Here is a 20,132-nt window from a genome sequence, read left to right on the forward strand (position 1 = left end):
ATACGGAATGGGGGGGTGTCCCAGGACCAAGCCTTGTGGGATGCCACTCATATCTGCTTTGTAGTCTGACATGTCTGACCATGTCAGTTCTGTCCTTGGTCTGGTTTGCAACCCCTCTACTGACATAGGGGTATATATTTAAGCTGGTGAACATATCCATACTGAACTCGTAGGGTATTGTCTGGAAGCATATGCACGGCCCAGCTACGCTGTGTGGACCACATTGCCTTCATCAATTACCTTAATGACTGTTTAAAATGGGTCAAACATGTTTAGGGGCAGGATCTGCAGTTATGACAGCCACACAGTGTAGGGTCCAGTATCAGTAGGTCCACGATAGCTTTATGTCTGCGGTACATACTGATCCTTTCCATAGCTGTGCAGACCAAGCTTGTCAGGATCCTGGGGTGGTAGTTTGCAGTATCCATTCAGGCAACACCTTTGTTGTGAAGGGCCACTGTTGTTGTACACTGCTCTTTGGGTACATATCCTGTGGTAAGGCTGACATTGGGCAGTAGTGTGATTTGGCATTCCATTATTCTTGGAGTCCATGTTGGCCTCAGCCCAGGACACCATCACATACCTTTGCTGCTGTGTGTTTTGTTTTGCAGATGATGGCTGTTACCTCAGCATCTGCAATGTCAGGGGACCAGCAGTCTGCTGGGATAGATATTTTGCATTCTGGGGTTTGCACTGCACCTGTCAGGTTGTATGTTGGCAATATGTGTGTGTGTTTGGTATGTTGTTTGTAATATCTGTGTGATTCAGAGCATATCTGTGGATTCCCATCATGGTTCCTACCATCAGTTAAGTAAGCCTTGTGATTATCCTTAGTGTCCTGTACAATTTGTATCTTCATAGGTTCATGGGTTCATACTAGGCTATCCACCCTAGGGCTTTAGTAAGCCAAGCCAGAGTGTGTGTGTCTTTCGCCGCCCCTTGCTATGTGACTATTATGGCCACTTATGATTTTCTTTACTGTGCCTCTGTCTGGATGTGACACAGTGAAGACCCCCAGTGTACATGTACGATCATCCATCCACTTGGCAATATTCCTGTTGAGGGGTGTCAGTGAGGGGCTCTGCCTAACATGGATTGGGATCCTGTTTCTGGATGTGGGGAGCCTCTGGGTTATGTATCTGTCCCTCCAGCACATCCTATTTCATTATGTGTTGAGGCTGACATCTGTCACTCTCACAGCTCCAATGGCTTTGATTTCCTGTGGTGGAGCATGTCCATTACTCCTGTGTTGGACATGGCCTTGTACAACAGACATACAATGCCTCTGTGTACTCAGTCTGTGACTGCATTCAGCTGGGGTGTCTACAGCCAGGCAGCATATGACATATATCTGACACCCTTTATCCTCTTGGTGGGGTACCTTTGAGGTCTTCCGAACCGCTGCAGGTGTCACGTACGGTACATCCCATATGAGTCATTGTACTAGATTATGGGTCTGATAAGGGAACAGTACAGGGGCACAGTGACCTCTGTTGATGTAGATGTGAATCCTGTCATGATACGGTGTCCAATATCGACAATCTTCCTAGCCACATTGGCATTGAGTGTCACATGACAGATTACTGTTGACTTGTGTCCCTAGGTCCCTGATTACTCCTTGCATACATAATGGTTTACCACCTATGTGGTAATTTGTGAGTACCTTGTCTGGTATTTGGTGGGACATTCATACTGTCTTGTGTCTTCAGGATGTCTGGGTGGAGTTCTTGTGTGTGAGAGTGTGGTCTTTCGCATGCTACAGACTGTACAGCAGTTTTGACTACACTTAGGTGCACATGGGTGGTCTCTGCTGCTTTGTACATTGTCAGTTACCTGGCCGTATGGGTGTCTGTGCTGCATATGGATACTCCCCCTCCTTTGATGTTTTGGTCCAGGTGTTGGGGCCATAACGCATGATATGTGGTATAACCTGGTAGTGCTGGTGTGCTATCAGTAGGCTTGCAGCAGGCTTCTGTCACTGCACAGACATCGATGTTCTCCATACTGGGAAGTGCTTCAGAGGCATGCATATTGCAGTTTACATATCTGGCATTGGTCAGCATTACCCTTATGTTTCTTACCACTTATGTTTTCTAGGGTGGTGGGTAGTCTGTTTGGCCTTGCCTACGTACGGCTCTATGGAGGTGGCAAAGGCCTTATCCAGTATCCAGATGCCCAGGGGTAACAGGTGCAAGCCATCCCTGGAACAGCAGCATGGCTTGTCATGCATGACATCTCAAGCAGACAGACATTAGACCCACTTGGACTGACAGCTGTAACTGTGCCACCTGTTAAAGATGATCATTCTGTGTTTGTACTGTGGCATCATTCTTGGTGGGGGTTTAATGCTGCAAACGGCCAGTGTCATACCGGCCTGGGGTACATACTCAGAGAGCTCATCCATGTCTCTTTTCATGTAGTCCAAGGAGGTACATCTCAGATCATTCACACCAGCATAGACAATGAGTGCATCATATTTCTGCTTGCTTTGGGGTGACCTGCGTACTTGTATTATGTGGCATATTGTGGCAGCCTACAGGCAGCTTACTGTACCCTTTCCCTTGTTCAGTCTGGTGAGTGGGACAGCAGTGTGTCTGCCTATACAGACACCTATTACAACTGTATCAGGCATGTTGTTTCTCCTTCTGGCCTGTGACTGTTTGGCACACCAGCTTTGTGTACTATTTGTTGCATGTGCTATATTTGGAGGTTGTGGTTGCTTGGGATCTGCTTTGGAGGCTTCTGTTGGTGTGGTGTGTTTGTATTTAGGGCCTCCGGGAATGTTTTTCTGTGTTTATGTGTTTGGTTTACAGTTGTGATAGGTCTATGTGGGACTGGGTTTGTGGTGTATGTGGTTACCTTCTTCTCCTGACTAGTTTTGACAGTACTGAGTTGGGGGAGCTCAGCCTCCGGTTTGGATACATGGTTGCATCTCTCACATATATTTGTATTTATTGGGGGGAGTTGTGGGTTGTCTGTGTACTTGGGCCAGGTGTCACATTGCCTCTGGATTCACAGATTCTACTTGTTGTGGCTGGCCTTAGTGGATTGTATGTGTGGACATATTTTATTGTCATACTACTGATCAGTGATTACTTCCCTTTTTATGTTTGCTCTATCATGTAGTAGCTTCCTCATTTTCTTGCATGGTTTGGTAATGGCTGGAGTCCAGCATGCCAGATGCCTGCGTGTATGGCATTTTGTCTTGTTATTTGTGATTGCATACTCCAAGCATTCCTGGCTGTGTTCATGGAATGCCTGTATAATATGTTCTGCGGTGTGTCCCATATTCTGCACTTGCACAGGGCCTTTCGTGGATTCCACATCAGTTTGGAGGGGTGCAACCTATGCTTTACAAATGTTTTTCACTGTGGTATTTTGGCCAGGGACTGGGGTCAGGATGTGTATATCCAGTGTGATTACTCTATGGTCTGGTCTTACCAGTGAGGGATACACTTCTCATCTTGCCATCCAGTACACATGTTGCTGATTATCACATCCAGTATGCTTACCCCTCTTGTGGGAGTGGTAGGTTGTCCCTGGGCATTTTGGTTTATGGATTCTGGGAACTTTTCTCCTACTGTGTTGGTGCTAGTATAATGCTCCCAGTGTATGTCTGGGTAGTTTCAGTCAAGCAATATAATGTGGTTTGGAGGGCTTGATATATTCATGTATTACAACATAGGCCAGGTGCAGTTCCTGGTATTAGGACAGTAGTCTGCAGCAGGCTATATACTCGGAGGTGGTTTTAGCCATTGGTATCTGACCATGGCTAATCCATGCTGCTTCTTGTTGTGGTACCAACATGGGGGTGTGGTTATCCTTGACATTTATTGCTAGTCACCCTCCTTTTGTAGCTTGTTCCATTTTTTGCCGCTGTACAGCACAGTATGAGATGTGACCTCGTAGTGTTAGGGTGCTGATGTGAGCCTTGACCCAGTTTTCTATTACAGGACTGATATCTACATTCTCCATACTGTGTGTGTTTACACTGCACACATCTTGCTGTTTAGACTTCTGGCATTGGGTAGCATTACATCGAGGTTCCTATCCCTTGTGGTACCTATGAAGGTGGGTTTGTGTTTTGAGACTTACCTATTCAGGGCATGCTGTGGGTACTGACAGCCTTTGCCAGTATCCATGGGGCCTGGACTGATAGGGGCATGCCACCCCTAGCAGGTGGTGCATCATGTCATGCTCCACATGTCTTCCCAGGCTGGAACACATTGGCTCCCCTTTGACTAACTGCATTACTTCAGCCAGTTATTGCAATTGATCATCCCATCGTCATTTTGTGGCTTCATGCTTGGTGAGGGTGGATGTTAGTCAGGGTCCTCAGATGTGCATATAGTACATGGTGTTACATTACTTAACACATGGCATTCATGCCTCAGGTGGTGCTGCAGGGCTGCCTCTGTCGGATGCGCATATTACACTCCCTGTACATGTTTGTGAGCAGGTCATGTCATTTTAGGCATCCCTGTTATTATTTGAGTGAGTCAGAGGGAGTATCATTCCCAGGGTTCCTACTGAGCCAGTGTATGTGCTATGCATTGCCTCTTTGCCAAGGCCAGGGCATACTGGGCACGCCTCCTTCTGTCTACTGGGGCAGGCTCAGGTTGTTCCTCCTCCGAGTCACTCTCTGCCTGTGATGGCCTTGGCAATGGTGGGGTGCTGTTTGGCCAAGCCCTATGCTGGTCCTGCTGCAGCTGTTTTCGCAAGATCATATTATGTAGCATAGCACATGCCATGACAATTTGGGTACATGTAGTTGGTGTGTACTGCAAGGCTCCACCAGATGTGTCTAGACACCGGAACCGTGACTTGAGCAGCCCAAACACATGCTCTATTACATTACGTGTTTGTGTGTGTGCCTCATTATGGCATTCCTGTTCAGGTGTGTGTGCATTTCTGATGGGTGTCATCAGCCACGGCTCCAGTGCATAACCTGCATCCCCCACTAGGTGTCTGTGTGGGATGTCCCCATTGGCAAATGTCTGGTACAGCTGCGTCAAATGCCAGATGTGGGAATCATGGTAGCTCCCAGGGCAGCCAGCACACACATTCATTATTATACCCTGGGCATCACACATGACCTGGCAGTTGATGGAGGGGAAGCCCTGGCGGTTAATGTAGGCCCTACCCCGCTCACCGGCTGGTGCTTTGATGCATATGTGCGTGCAGTGTATTGCACCCACTACCTCAGGGTATTCCACTATTTGCTGGAAGAGACGCATATTGCTGGCCAATACCTCATGGGCATTGGGGAAATATACATGATCACCGACATGTGCTGACATGGCATCCAGGAACTGGTGCAGTACCCTGGAGGGTGATGCCTGTGATATCCCCATCATTTCACCAGTTGGTCTTTGGAAGGTACCTGTTGCTAGTATTCTTAGGCCAACACATACCTTGGTTTCCACCGGGATGGGTTCCCCTCTTTTGGTTCTGTGTGTGAGACGTGGCCTGCACAGTTCAACTATTTGCTGCAGGAGCTCTCTGTCCACTCTATAGTGCTCTACTATCTCCAGCTCATGTAACCCATGGTAGGTGACCCTGGGCCTGTACACTCTTCTCTGTCTCCTCACTGTGGGTTGTCTGGCACCATCTGCATTGTCACCACCCTCAGCAAGTCGCCTATGTCTCATTATGACAGCTATGGCAGCCCCTAGCATTTCTGCTCTGAGTTCAGCTTTTTCAGTTTTCACTTCTAATAGCTTACTCCTGTCTTGCAGTGTCTCTTCAGAGAAACATCCTGCACTGCTGTTTGCAGAGTTTTAAGTGCTGGGCTGGGCTACTATTCTGCCTGTGTAATTACCTGCTTCTAATTGTTTTCACCTGCTAGCTCCAGCAGTATTCCCTGCTAGCTTTCTACTAATTCTGTTGCTTCCTTTTTCCTTTCTGTTTCCTCAGGGGAGAGCAGTGTGCATGCCAGCAGAAACACACTCACAGTGGCTTACATGCGCGCACAAATGCTTACATGGTTCAGGATCTGCCTATTTGGGTTAAAACACGCGCACACCAGTGGAAACAGTGTTAAACATCTACCAACACGCTCCCACATGCTCAGTCTGCCTTACACATGCGCACACTGCCCTACTCGCGCTTCATGGCACGCACACGTGCACATGCACGCCCAGCAAGAAACTTTGGTGTAAGTAACAGTGTACACCTTCCATTTCTTGACTTTCCCATGCTTATCTTGTGGCACTCCTCTTTCCCTGATCTGTGTCTGTCATCTGTCATGTTACACTGACCTCCAATGAACTGCATTTCTTTCTACCATTTCCCCCTGTGATGTCACCTATCTCCTACTCTATTCCTCCCCCTTATGTATCTCTTACACTACTCAGACTGTGCTCATTTGCTATGTGACTGTGGGATTCAGTATCCTAACCCTCATTTTCATGAGATTGCCTACTAATGCTTAGTTACATGTCTTAGACTCAGCTTCCCCCCTTAGCAACCACTACACGGTGGCCATGTTGTTTTGGTCTGCTGGTCCCTGCATTGTCATTCCATGTATTGCATAAAACCCACATTTGTGGGTTTATAACCTTCATTTTTATGTTTTATACAGCGCAACCCATTTGTGCGGGGTTGCGCTGCGTTTAAACATTGGCGATCGCTGAAAAAAATATATATATTTTTATAATTTTTGCATCGGGTTACCTTGCCAATGGCCACATATATGTCAACTGAGTACATTTCTGCAGCTAAAACGTCTCTTACACGGGCTGGTTTCTGCTTCGTGGATCACTAATATACCTCATTTGCATACCTTTCGGCTGCAAGTGAGGTATTTAGCATATCCACGTCCAGTCCGTGTAAGAGACGTTTTAGCTGGTCTCTTACATGGAGTTTAGGGCTGTTCCTTGATCGCGAAGCATGCATGGAGTGTTACATGTCTCTTACACTCCGTGCAAGCCTTCGTGAATCCTGCCTAATGTGTTTTAATATTTTAATCATATAAGCAAATTTGCAAATACAATTATTGATTTTGAATGTAAGTTATGTCATTTCCTGTATTTAATTGTTAATTAAATATAAAAGGAAGCTTAGGTAGGGCATATTTGTTTCTGAAGAAGTTCACAAATTAAAAGTGAATGAAAGCGCTAAGTAATTGTCCGGTGGTGGTCATTTGAGTAAAACAGGACTGGTTTTTCTCTGTTCAGTGGTTCGTGTGGAATACAAGGAGTTTGAGTGTGTTTTTAAAATGTATGAACTAATAATGACAAAACTGCCCAATTCAGAATATTTCCATCATAAAAGTCTACTCAAACTTCTGTCATTACAATTCACTAATATCAGTCAATATATACAATCTCTGCAGAAGTAAAAGTCATCTGAATAATTCCACATTAAAGAGTTCTGTAACGAATGAAAAGGTTGCTGCTATATTTAAGTGCTTTATCTACAAGTTCAGTGCTTGCTGCTCTTGAGGAATAAATTGCCTATGTTACATAAAAAATGCTAAGCTGGTAATATTGCAATAGGGAATGGATGGCAAACTGAAAACATGTTCATAGTTACTAGGCATCTCATCCAAAGGAGGACATACTCAGGACTGCAGCACCCCTCCCCCTTAAAATGCAACACACTATCAGCAATCCATCCACATGCTGTTGAATGCTACTACCCTAGTTCAAGTCAGCCCAAGAAATACAATATCCAAAGCTGCATACAACTTGTTTACTACACTTTCAGTTGCCCATGCACCTCAAAGTTACAAAAAAGTTCACAAGCTTACAGTTTGTTTAGTTACATTCTCTATAATTGTTACAGTCTATGTCACACAGTCAGAAAAGTACAGATATGCTGAACAACCTATTTAGACTTGACTGCTCCACTGTCAATATATTATGTATTACACTAATATACTGTTGGCCCAAGATGACCTTGCTTAAATAATTTCCTAAAATCGGTAACCTGTATCATTAAACACAAGTCCAAAACAGAACAATTTTATTTTTTCTTCCATTCCAGCTGTAATGTTCACCAAAGCCTGAGATTCTTCTTTTATTACAAGAGTCTATACAATTCCATTATCAGTGGTAACTAAACCCCAACAAAACAAAGGTCCTGCTTTTCCCCCCACTCGTAAAGCCCCCTCTCTTACCTTTACTATAAAGTCTAACAATGGCAAGGTCATTGTCCCAGATCCCTGTACCAAATGCTTAGGGGTTATAGTTGATAATAACCTCAAGTTTGAAATGCATATTAATCAAACCATTAAAAAAGTTAACAAAAAACTTGACTCAGTATACAACATCAAACCTTTTCTCACTCGTATAGCTAGGACTGTTATTGCCTGTAGACATCTACTTTCCACCTTCCTTTATGCGTCCCCTGTCTTTACAAACCTGATTAAGTCTGACCTAAAAAAACTCTTTACCTGCCTTAATCATATCGCTAGATTTGCCACTGGATCTATATATCACACACACCACTGTCTGAACCTACAGACTCTAGGGTGGCTAGAATTGCCTATCCAAATTCAGTACAATCAGTTAATAGTAGCACATAACATTTTATATCAACCTGAAATCAATATTGTACTGACAAACATTATCACCCCCTACAGTAGCCTCAAAGGTCTTCACTCATCCAGCAAAATTCTAGTCCAAACACTCAGTACTAGCAACTATTCTCTTTATGCTAACTGTTGGTAAAATCTGGAATTTGCTTCTTGCTGAACCTACTTCCAAGCCTGTTCTAACCCAATTCAAAAAAAGTCTAAAACAGTACCTAAAAATGCAATGGCTATGCCATTGTGCTAGACTAACTCCTGCAATATAAAGAAGTCATAAAGTAGTCTTTTGCCACCTCTACATTGCTTTCTAGTTTGTTAAATTGTAACACTACAGATTTGTATAAGACTGAAGAAATGACTTTTTGTATCTGTAACAATGTTTTTAACTAAGTTAAATGTAACAGTTTTTGCATGTATGTGTGGAGCTTTTCTCCCCAGGCCTCCGCTGAAAATGGACATGTATCCAGTTGGACTATCCTGGTCAACAAATGTAAAATAAAAATAAATAAATAAACTAAGTTATCAATCTCCAGGATAATTCATTGCCTGACTGTATTCTAGAGATCTTTATCACTTGTATGTCTTTTGTCTTAGTGGAGTCTAAACAGTCCCAGTAAAGCCTTCTTTTAAAAGTTTGCTAAACCAGGAATGTGAATTTTAGCTGTATCGGTAAAATCTGCATGTCAGACTTGTGATGGTTCCTTTCTGAGGAATTTTTATCTAGCAGGATGTTCTCTCACATGTAAATGGGAACAATGCTTGTAATCAAGTAAAGACACAACTTAACAGCACTGTAATTTGCAATTTCTTTGATTCCAGGGCTGAGTTATTAAAGTTTAAAACTGTGGTAGTTTGGGAATGTCTCCTTTTCCCCAAAACACACTAATCACAGAATCTTTATGTTAGTACCAGGGGATGAGGGGGATACAGGAAGGACTGTCATTTTTTAATTGCAAAGTAATTTGCTTTTGAGAGACGAGACCTTTTTGATTGCATTTATTAGCATCAATCACAAAAGCCTGACTTCATTTGTGCAGCCCCTGTGAATCTGCTTTCTTTAAAAGACCCCTTGCAAATCAATGGTAGCAGCTGGTAGGTACAGTAAAAAAAACAAGTCTTGAATTAATTGATGGCTGTTGTGTTAGAATTTAAATGAGTCAAAATGGAAAGTAACAAAACTTTACAGTCTTAGTGGTGTGGAAAAATTAGTGGCTGGAATTTTTGTCTGTTTTCATAATAGCATTGAGTGACCACCAGGCTTATAAGAGATGCTGGATTTATGTCCTTAGAAATGTCAAGTTTTAGTGAAGTTTAGTACTTTCTCACACATTGGCAGCTGTTAATATTCTTAGACTAATCTGAACCAGTTTGAAACATGTCTGTTCATGGTCTGCATCTGCTGCACAGTTCAGATGTCTTCAAAAATTCAAATTCCATGTGTGAGGAAGACAAAGATGTTAACAATCAGTTGCACAGATAAAGGAGACTGTTTTGTCTTCTGCATCTGTGCAACCAACCGCAAAGGGTGGTCTTAAAGAAGAATTCCCTTAAAAAAAAACAACAAAACAACATTTTTTTTTAATTAAAAAAAACAAATCTCCCTGTATATTTTCATGGACAATATGCTGTCTGGTCCATTTTCCAGACAGTGTTTCTTAATTCTGGACAGTCTGGAAGAATTCTGGACAGTTGGCAACCCTAGAACTCAAACCCTTAAGGCAAAACACAAAACCAAACATATTAGTCATAGGTGATTCCATTGTGAGACACACAGATTTCCCTCTCACCAGGCTGGATAAGGAAAAGGTCATGGTCAGCTGTCTGTCAGGTGCCAGGATCTGCCACATCACACATGCACTCAAGTCTCACTGTTATCACTCCATCATAGTCCATGTTGGTATGAATGACTTGAGATGTGCCTCTCTAGACTATATGAAGAGAGATATGACAGCTCTCAGACTATATGTCTCAGGCAGGTGTGTCCCTAGCCTTAAGCAGCATTTTACCTTCACCTAGGATGATGCCTCAATACAAACAGAATATGATTGACTTCAATAATTGACTTAGCTTCTGGTGTCATTCTAAAGGGATCAACTGTCTGTTAGCCTGGAATGACATAATCGACAGACCTCGATGCTTTGCCAGGGATGGTCTTTATCTGTCACACATGGGATTTCAGCTACTGGTTAAGTCTCTTGCTGCCCCCATAATGCCTTTTTAGGCAGTGTCTCAAGGACAAAATTCCCAACAAAAATCTCTGCTGAAAACAACCTTGAGGTTATGCTGTTAAACGTTAGGAGTCTCAACACAAAGCTGCACTCACTGGAAGCTGTCCTCACCTTGGAAGGCACAGACATTTGTGCAGTCCTGGAGGCTTAGTTCAAGGCTGTGGAGAGCAACCTGGGCATACTGGATTACACCTCCTTCCGCATGTTCATACCTCAAACTGAAGGCAGGGAAACTAAAGGAGGCGGTGTATCAATATTCATTAAAGATAAATACACCTCCAGACTGTTTAAACAGTATGGTTCCCTAGAGACACTTCAGGTGCAATTAACTGCTGGTAGGACACTTATTCAAGTCATTACCAGCTACAGAAGCCCCTCCATGAATCAGGACACCCACTCTGCCTATTTGGATCTACTTAAGCCTATCAAGATACATCCAAACACCATGGTTTTGGGTGACTTTAACTATCCATCCATTATGACTGAGTAAATTACTCGTGCTCAAACTCACTTGCCCAAAGGTTCCTCGACTTTGTTATCTCCAATGCCATGGACCAGCTGGTTGACACCCCCACAAGGGGTGCCAACATCCTGGATCTGGTGCTTACCAATATGAGGGAACCACTGTAGCACCCCTACAGTGAGGTCACCCCTGGTAAGATCTGACCACAAATCAGTGTCATTTGAAGTAACTACCACACCTAACCCCACCCCCATTGCAGCAAGTAAACTAAAAACTTCCCCAAACCAGATTATAATGTCTTACAGGATGATATAAATAGTTTCACTGTACCTCCTTCCTCAGGTCGAACTGGCAACTATGCCAAGCTCTACACCAGTGCTTTATACAAACACCTGTATAACTGCATTGACTCAGCCATATCTCACAGGACCAAACCAAGCTCCTCAAGGAAGAGCAAACCTGCCTGGTGGACAACTGCCATTAACAGGCTTTACAATAAGAGGAAATACATGCTGCATAAGAGTAAAAGGGAGTGAGCCCTCTGTGAAGGCTACCAGCCAAGCTAGATAGAATTTTGTAGATAATTTTGTCATTTGTAAATATTAATATAAGCCACAGGCTTGTTCTCTTAAATGTAAGAAAATTGTGTTAAATGTTGAATGCCAAAAATGTAACAACAGTGCACTCTGCTGGAAGAAAGCTGATAAGTCAAGCATTGTATGACTGTTTGATCTCAAACTCAGAGCTGTGATGTCTGGACCAGCAGGTTCTTCCTATTGTTTTGAGACTAGAGTTAATTGCTAGATTTTGCATATATAATGCCTTTAATTGCTGTGGTCTCCTGACCAGGTGCAAGATCAAAGATATTTTAAACTCTGAGTTTCTGTTAGCCTGGGAACCATAGAAGAATGATGCAATCTAAAATGAGTCAGCAGTGATGTATTAACAATTTAAAAGACTGTCTCAGAGAGAGAGAGAGGGAGAGAAAGAGAGAACATTTTGGATTTTGTCTAAAGCTGACAACTCACCAGTACTCTGCTTTTGTACGTTTATTTAGAAATGTGATTGTTCTTAGGAAAAGTTAGAAAATAGTAAGTTTAGTCTAGCTGTTTTCTATATTTATGTCAGAACTATTCTACAGTATTGTTTTAAGCATTTTCCTGTGATTTCGGAACTCTTGACTAGCACTGTGTAGTAAGAAGTATTGTCTTGTGTTCTTATTATTTATTATTAAATATTTTTAAACCTTTCAACTGTGACTGTTTTGTGTAGAGATAATTTAAGCTCTAGAGTACATTGCATGTATATAGCGATACTGTACAAAGCCACTCCAATAAGCCTTAAAAGTTCTGGTTACTCTTACTAACTGGATAATAATATTGCACAGTAATAATTGGACACCCTTTGGTAAGGGCCATTTTAGTAGCTGGTATTAGGGTTTCTGGTGGCAGTGGATTACTACCTTATAGTCTGGACATAAGGGGAATACCTAGAGAATCTGTGCCAGCCTTCCCCAGGAGTGTCTGTGCATTTGTATATAAATCATATGACAAAGTGTGTGTGTGTGTGTGTGTGTGTGTGTGTGTGTGTGTGTGTGTGTGTGTGTGTGTGTGTGTTAGCTACTTGGGCAGGGACACGAAGCACAGGTTGGACAGAGGGAGTGCTGGGAGGACTTGGCTTGGAACTCTGGCTAAGACCTCCACTCTATAGCTGTGCCAGTGGGAAGTCTTATTGGGGATCTGGAGAGAAATAGAGAAACCAGCCCCAGACTGACTGTGTTCTCTATGTGCTCTTAAGGCAAACTGTACTTTACTGTGTGTGTAACTGCTATCCTTCCCAATGTGGATGTCTCTCACTTCTGCTAGTGGTGAGGATTAAGGTTTCTTGATTATTGAGCCAGAGCTCGGGCGTCACACCCTCCTAAACTGGAAACACTCCCTCCTAAACTTAAACAAGCAAATAAGACTTCTTGTTAAGTTCTCCAAAGAAAACTATGAGTCCAAATTAGCTTCCTCAACAAAGGACAATCACAAGGCATTCTATAGTTACATCTGTAACCTAAAGGGAAAGGCAAAAGATTTGTGCAGAACTGGTAGTTATTGATACCACATATACTAAGTCTGTGGAGATAGCAAACCTGTTGGCCAACAGGTTCTGTAAAACTTTTGCTCCCCTGTCCTTGCCACACGTACCCCATGACATCCCTACCAACTGTCCTCTACCTTGCATTTCTAAAGAGCAGGTTGTAAATGCCCTCTCTAAGACCAAAAACATGGCATCTATGGGACCTGATAACATTCCAGGCTGTATCTTACATGGGCTCCAACATAAATTAGCAACACCATTGGATACTCTTTTCATTCATGGTTTAAGCACCGGCTTCATACTAGCTGAATGGAAAACAGCCATTGTTATTCCCTTGCACAAAGGTGGTGCTTCCACTGACCACAGGAATTATAGACCTATTAGCCTGACTAGCCTTATCTGCAAGGTCATGGGGTGATTCATCATGGACCTTATCAACAAAGATATAGGTAATTCCTAAATATTTGACCCCATTCAGTTTGAATTTGTCAAAGGGAGATCATGGTTATTAAACCTGGTGGACTTCTTCGAGACAGTCTCCAAGGCCCTGCACAAGGGGAAATCTTTGCATACAGCCTACCTGGACTTAGCCAACACATTTGACACTATCCCCTACTCAGGCATCATTGACAAACTCACCCAACTAAGCATCAACCCTTACATCATTAGATGGGTTGCTAACTGTCTCATTGATAGAACTCTTATAGTCAAAAAATGGGGATCCACCTCCACCTGCAAACAGTGGGGTTACACAGAGTTCAGTCCTGGGACCTCTATTGTTTGGAATCTATTTCTCTGAAGTACAAGCAAAAACTAAAGGCCTGTGGCTGACAAAGTTTGCTGATGACTGCAAACTGGGAGTGGTCACAGAATCTCCAAATTATGTTACCATCCTACAAGACGATCTTACACAAACAAATGATTGGTGCCAAAGGGATGGTCTTAAACTCAGTTAAAAAAAATTCATTATTCCTTTCGGTAAAAGCAATGTTCCTGCTAACTACCACATCAATAGCAACATGTTATGTACACACTCAGTGGTGAGAGACATGGGCATGCAGGTTTATAGTAACCTTACCTTTGACCATCATCTCCACAGTGGTAAGAAGGGTATTCTATATTGCTCATTCCATAAGTAAGGGCATTGACTCCAAAAATAAAAATAAAAAATAATAAAAAAAATGACAGAAGTTATAACCTCCCTGTACTCTTTCCTCATCAGGCCAATAACTGAGTACAACACCCCTTTTTGTATGCACCTTTCTAAGCTCCTGCAGCAATCGGAGAAACATCAAAGGTTCCTCACAAGGAAAACTCAAGGTCTTCAGCATCTGTCCTATGGGGATTGTCTGAAATCACTGTCACTTTATTCTGTTTCATACAGATTACTCAGAGGTGATCTCTGCCTTGCATTCAAGGCAATATCTGACCCTGCTTTATTGGAAATGCTGCATATACATAAGTGAAATGGTACACAGATTACTTGTTCTAAAGGCCTTAATCTGGTATGTGTCATTAATAAACTGCTGGAGGGACAGATTTGTCTCCCAGAAGTTGCCACAACTTTGAAACAGACTACCACTTCATGTCAAACAGAGCACCTCATTGGACCTCTTCAAACACAATCTGGATGATTGGATGAATGACCGTAAATTCACCCCTGGGGTTCCAACTGTGCACCTGTTGGAAGGGGGCAATAGGTGATGTTCATGGAAATAAGGGTAAGAACTTGGCTAGGCTTGAGAGGGCCCTAGGTCCATTAGCCTAGTAACTTCCTATGATCCTATATGATCTAAATGACACTGATCTGAATCACATTTGGACAAGTACTTGCCGCACTGGATAAATTTAACGAGTGAAGAGGTAAAATGTTGATTTATTTAAGTAGGTTTACTCAGAATGGGATGAGTGAAAGAGATTTTAAAATACATACAATTAGAAATATTTTCTTGGTGTTTTTAGCAGTGTGTTTATACAGATACCTTTTGTTAAAGTGTGAATGTCTATGGCAGACTTTCATTAATTATTTCTGTTTTATACAGTCTTAGGGAGAATAGATTTAAAAATATAAGAAAGTTAGCATTTTTGCTAATAAGGCATTACTCTACTCTAGAACTGCCTGCCAGAATCACTCAGCTGTGTAAATTAGCATGGCCACTCCTGGACCCTCACAGTAATGACTATGATCAAAATGTCATTCTCAGAGTTCATGGTAGAGGTAAGAGCTGGGGTATTTAGTGGCCAGGTAGTGTTACGGTGTGAACTGAATGTGTGAGTGTGTCTGCTAGGGAGGTCACAGTAGGGGGTTAGTTAGGCAGTTGGTTAGGTGTGTGTGTGTGTGTGTGTGTGTGTGTGTGTGTGTGTGTGTGTGTGTGTGTGTGTGTGTGTGTGTGTGTGTGTGTGTGTAATGAATGTGTGAATGTGTGGGTGAATGGGTAGGTGCATTGAAGTAGATGTCATACCTCCACACAGCCTTTGACTCTTGAGCAAAGCCTGTAACAGCAGGTCAGGGAGACCACTATCTACCAGGCAGAACTCTTAAATTTCAAGCCTGAAAGGACACTTAGAGTGGGGGAAACACTAGACACCAGGGATAACACTTTAAAACCTTGCCATAAGGGCACTTCGACATAACTTGGGCTGGGGAAATACTAGACACCATGGAGAACTTCACTGACTTTTGTGCCTTAATGGCACAAATTTAGGAAAAGGCACTAGACACCAAGAAAAACATTACTGATTATGTGCCTTAACAGCAGTTAAACATCATGGAGATGAGGAAGGAGGGGAAATTACTACACACCAATTGTAACACTGAAAACGTGAGTCAGGGCCACTAACTACTAGGGTTACTCTATACAGCGTGCCTTACAGGCAATTAATTTAAAAACAAAACGTAGAGTCAGGAACCACTACATACTAGCGTATGTATAAATAGTGTGCCTTAAAGGCACTAAAAGGAATTCCAACCATGTAACCTCCAGCTGGTTAAATTAGTCCTCTGTACCACCACTACACACTAGGAATGTATTGTAAATAAAGATATTTGTGAAAAAAACAAAAACAAAAGTAAATTACAAAGGGGGAGAAGGCATTGAACCCTTCATCAAGGAAACACCAGCATTAGACCACTGTCCTACCTGTTAAGTAGCACAGCACTGCTTTTATTCCATATATAATGATGATCCTGGGCAGAAATTGCTTACAGCAATCTGTGAGTAAATAGGGAGAAGAAAAGGGAATGTAAAACATATCTCTGAACCTCGTGGCACAGAATATCTAGATAACTAGGGAATGTAAAACATACCTCCAAACCTCGTGGCACAGGACATCTAGATAACTAGGGAATGTAAAACATACCTCTCAACTTCATGGCACAGGATATCTAGATAACTAAGGAATGTGAAACATACCTCTCAACCTCGTGGCACAGGATATCTAGATAACTAGGGAATGTAAAACATACCTCTCAACCTCGTGGCACAGGATATCTAGATAACTAGGGAATGTAAAACATACCTCTCAACCTCATGGCATAGGATATCTAGATAACTAGGGAATGTAAAACATACCTCTCAACCTCATGGCACAGGATATCTAGATAAATCCAAAAAGAAACATTATGACAAAGACATACAATCAAGGATAGAGTTTAACTACAAAAGTCACTAAGATAATATATTTTGCACCAGCATTAAATAACTAAAGGATATGATGTGTGAAACTTAGTTTGTCAGTAATGACTAACTGTAATCATCCATGATTTATTAGGGCAGAAGAAAAGGAGACATCAGGACATTCTATCAACTCGGAGACAGATATGAGGGTGTGTGGTGTGTGTGAATGTTGCTGTATGTGTGTATGTCTGTGGGAGAGTAAATGGGAGGGGGGTCTGTGCTAATATGATACTTATGTCACCAGTGTTAACTATCACATGAAGGGCTGATCTGCTTTTGTGGTGGTTAACAGATATTCAGAGACTTGCAAATTAGCCAATAATTAGGTCTTTTCCCATAACAGATGACATGTCTGTGACCTGCAAAATGCCACATCATGGAAGCAGGGCCTTTTTACCACACCCCTTATAAGAGCACTAGGGTTCTTTGTGAATCCCCAGGCATATGTTCAGAAACTCTCCTTTAAAGAAATAGATGTTTACTATTTTACCAACAGCACATATGTAAGGCCTTATAGTGAGTGCAAACTGAGAAAATCTGTTGATTGGTTTAATTGTCTTGATGGACATTCTGATGTCTCTGTTGACAATATTATAATATTTTGAAACTGAAACATCCAAACTAAACTGGATTTTATTAACTGACTTTTAGTGGAGAATGCTAAATTGCATGTAGCATCTTAATAGTTACTTGTGTTTCTGTAGCATACCACTGTTATTCCTGACCTTTAGTGGAGAATGCTAAATTGTGTGTAGCAACTTAGTAGTTACTGTTTTCTCTTGATAACTTTTATAACAATATATAATAGTGCAGTTTATGTTATAATAGCTTGGTATCAACTGCAGTTACCTTTTTTTCCCTCTGGTTTCCTTGCATTTTGTGTTGCTCATAGAATTGTGCTGTTTCTTACAAGGTATGCTGCTCTTCCCCTGCATCCTGAATCTTAGTTACTTGGTAATCAGAGTGATTTAAAACTTCAGACCTAATATTTACCTCCTTTTCCTTTTTATTTCCAGTCCACTCAGCAAAAGTTTTATTCTATGTCCTGGACAACCTCCAGTAAACCAAAGGCTGTCTGGTTGCCCTGCACTGTGGGACCCTGTGTCGGTGGAACACTAAAGTGCTTTCAGCTACACTAGTGTATGTTAGAGTTGTATTTAATCTGTCCTCTAAACTGAAGACATTTTGCTATATACTTTACTGTAAGCGTGCACAGTACTGCCCCCCTCCCATCTGCAGCCCATACTTGTAATATTTGTCTCTATAGTAGTGGTGGTCCTTGTCACCACACTGTAGTAGATTATGAGCACGAGATTTCTAGTTATTAGGAAGATTGCGATACACTGACCTGGAATTGACTGAGCTTGGTTTTCCTGATTGTTTTCTTAGAAGCTGGCCTGGTCCAGTTTTTTTGGCTCACAACCTTGTGTTACTTTGTGTCTATTCCCCTCCCCCATTTGAACCTGCACTCCTCCATCCCACTCCTGCTCCATTACAGAGGAATCAAAAAACTTGATGTAGAATGGCACCATCTTTTGACTTAGTTTTTCTGCCCTTGCTTCATAGGAATCCCCAGTAGTGTACTCGCATGTAAGTACTACCTGTATTGTTTTTGTTTGTGATCTTTATTGCTATTTTTTGTGAAGTTTCCTACATGCTATTTTTAGTTGGTAACAGCTCTATTAGGTTGGTTTAGATGGTAACAGCTCTATTAGGTCACTTATTTTCTGGACCTATATTTCAAAAGCATTTTTGTTTTTTTTTTTGCTTTTGGGGTTTTGTTGGGGTTTAGTTACCACTTTTTTGCTTTACTCTACTTGCCCTGCATATGAGCGTTTTTGTTATGCCAGTGTATAATTATACTCGTAGCATAAAGTGGCTTTAAATAATGGGTACAGAGCTGCTTTATTTAGAGTATAACTTGATGTAACCTCCGAGGGATACAAGTGACAATGTGTTTCTGTATAATACCACTGTTGTTATTCCTGACATTAAGTGGAGAATGCTAAATTGTGTGTAGCATCTTAGTAGTTATTTGTGTTTCTGTAGCATACCACTGTTACTCCTGACTTTTAGTGGAGAATGCTAAATTGTGTGTAGCATCGTAGTAGTTACTGTTTTCTCTTCATAACCTTTATAGCAATACGTAATAGTGTAGTGTATGTTATAATAGCTTGGTATCAACTGCAGTTACCTTTTTTTTTGTTTTTGTTTTTTTTTTTCAAATATGTTTTTATTGAATTTTACAGACTTTTTAAAACATGAAAAGGAAAACTGTAAGTCATTACAGGAAGCAGTAAGGTAGAGGGATATACAAAACAATTAATACAAATGCTATGCATTTACAAAACAGCAGTTATCATTTCAGGCAACTTACATCTTAAAGAATAAAATAAGCAATACGGTACCCCAATAACCTATTACAGTCAAAGTCTAAACTCACAAATGGAGGATGGCTAGGAGGGAGAAGTATATGACTGTCTTAAGAAGAACTAAAGGTGGTAAGGAGGGTACATCTACATTAACTATTTATACTATATACATCTATTAATGACATACTTATAACATATTTACAACATGGATGCCAGAGGACAGCAATATAAAATAACAGAATACTTTGTAAAATCAAAAGTCACAATGTCTAATGATTATAGGACTAGGTAAGACACAAATGGAGGACTTCCTGGAATGTAAAAAAAAAAAAGGTGAGCCAGAATTCTGGAGATTATTTAGTTTGGATTAGGTCGAAAAGGCTACACCAATAGTTCTGAAAATAATTTTTTTTCATTTTAATATTGTTGCACAACTTATGTGCAGATACATATTTGATTGCCATTGTTGTAAAGTTATCTCAGACCATTGCTGAGGGGTTAACCCAGTTCTTGGCTATAAAATATTTGAGGAGAGCGCAGACCGTAACAAGGATGTGGCGACGGATGCCCTTAAGAGATTTGGGAGTTATATTTAAAATCGTGGTTTGCCAGGAAAATGTGGTTTTCTCATACCCCATGTTTTCCAACTGAGTTCTGAGGGAACACCAAAGTTTATAAATATTCTTACAACTCCAAAAAATATGGAGTATATCTACATGTGGGAGGGAGCAGAAAGGACAGGTTAGGTTTTTGTTGTATCCGAGTTTTAGT

This window comes from Protopterus annectens, chromosome 6.part0 (assembly GCF_019279795.1).
Source record: "Protopterus annectens isolate FY-2018-M chromosome 6.part0, PAN1.0, whole genome shotgun sequence".
NCBI lineage: Eukaryota > Metazoa > Chordata > Ceratodontiformes > Protopteridae > Protopterus > Protopterus annectens.